We start from the raw sequence: 2,333 nt of genomic DNA, 5'->3' as shown, positions 1-2,333 counted from the left end.
ATCATGAAGGATACATCATATAGATCATGAAGAATACATGGTATAAATCATGCATACATCGTATAAATCATGGATACATCGTATAGATCATGAGGGATACATTGTACAGATCATTAAGAATACATCCTACAGATCATGAAGAATACATCCTATAGATCATGAAAGATACATCGTGTAGATCATGGATATATCGTATAGATCATGAATACATGTATAGATCGTAGATACATCGTATAGATCATGAAGGATACATCGTATAGATCATGAATACATCCTATAGATCATGAATATATCGTATAGATCATGAAGGATACATCGTGTAGATCATGAAGGATATATCGTATAGATCATGAATACATGTACAGATCGTAGATACATCGTATAGATCATGAAGGATACATTGTATGATGAAAGATTCATCATATAAATCATTATACATCATATAGATCATGTAGATTATGAAATTTTTTAAAACTTGTTTGGGAGAAAAAAGAAGGGAAGCAAATCTTAATCAATTTTGATGGAAGTTTTACATTGATAATGAGATCATGAAAATAAAAAAAAAAATAGAAAATAAACATAAATTATTGAAATGAAAGGATCAAAGGATGGTGGGAAATGTTGAGCAAATAGTTTATAGATTATATTACGATAGCAGATAACCAATGACGCGTGAAACATTCCTTCTTCTTTTACAAAGTTCAAAGAAACTTTTCGTCTTGAAAAAAAAAAGAAATATTTATCATTAAAACTAATTAATCAAATCTGATGTTCTCACTTAAGAATAATTTTGCAGAAAAACGAAATTTTATATATATATATATATATATATATATGTATATATAATCATTTCATTTTATTTCCCAATAAATACGATTGAGTTGTGAATAATTGATAATATAGTTAATTAATTCATTTGTATGACTTGCTTATAATTTTTAAACATTAATTTGTAAATTATTGCGAACAATCATTTGATCAGACAAGTATGATTTAAAATAAATGATCAGTTATATGTTATTTAGATTTAGGAAAAATATAATTTTCATATTAATTGCATTATTTGCTACAAAAAATATCCGTACATTTTTAGATTTAAAATTGAAAAATTACTATTTCGGATTTAAAATTTAAAAATTATTTGTAAAAAAAAACATACCCCACTAATTAAAATATTAATTATCGGAAAGGAAATTTTTTTTAATTATCCATAAATCATATGAATTTTTCATACATCTTGATTAAACCAAATATTCCCTGCATTCTGTTAAATGTGAAAGTAAAAAAATTGTCGGAATAATCGAGAAAAAAAAAAAAAAAAAGAACGAAGAAAGTAGCCGATTGATGAAAGGTCAAATGAATATAGCAGACTTGATAGCTAAATTCCTAAAATTTTTTAAAATATTAGCTCTCAATGATATAGTGGATTAGGCGTTATCGTAATGAAAAATTAGATCCTTTGTGTATTCATTGATGCCGAACGTATCTGATCCAATTTGATTAGTTAAAATTTTTTTTTTAAATGTTATAATGATTTTAGCAAAATTTGAAAAGCTGCAATAATAATAAATTATCTTAAATAATGACTATAAGCAATTTTTCTTTTTTTAAAATGAAATTAAGATTTTATCAAATATTTATCAAAATAATTGTCCATATATAACTTATGCCTGACTTTCATATTATTTCTTTGATCAAAAAAAAGAAATTAATTCACTATTGTTTCATAAATGATTTAAAAACTAAGAAAAAAGAAAAAAACTTTTTTTTACTTTGATCAGTTTAGGAAAAATTTTCATTCCATTCAGTTTATTTATTTATTTTGTATTTTTTTTTCTAAAGTTTACTTTAAATATTTAACAAATGCCAAATTTTGGCTTAAAAAACAAAGCAAAAAAAAAAAGAAAGGAAAGAAAGAAAGAAAAGTGTAAGGTTTTTTGACGTAAGATAGTTGACGTAAAGTTTTTCGGCAACTTTTCATGTTGTTGTACGAGAGGATAAGCTTTCAATGATGATTGCTGTCAATTGATCATTGTCAACTTCCTATGACCAATTATTACACATTTTTCATTTTCATGGCTTTCATATTTTGTCACACAAAATTCCCATATCACAACAAAATTATTGTTGATATGGTGCAATTGTTTACATTATTTTAATGACTAATTTTGAAAGGTAAAAAATAAAAGCTCAAATTTGCTTTTAATCTTTCATTATTTCTACGACATGAAATAAATATACAACAACTGATACAGATAGCAATAATAAGAACAATTAATAGTTAGTAGTAGTTAATAATAGTCAATTAATAATAATAATAATAATAATAATAA

The sequence above is a fragment of the Loa loa genome (genome assembly GCF_000183805.2).
Source record: "Loa loa unplaced genomic scaffold supercont3.199, whole genome shotgun sequence".
Classification (NCBI taxonomy): domain Eukaryota; kingdom Metazoa; phylum Nematoda; class Chromadorea; order Rhabditida; family Onchocercidae; genus Loa; species Loa loa.
This window is presented reverse-complemented; position numbering follows the sequence as displayed.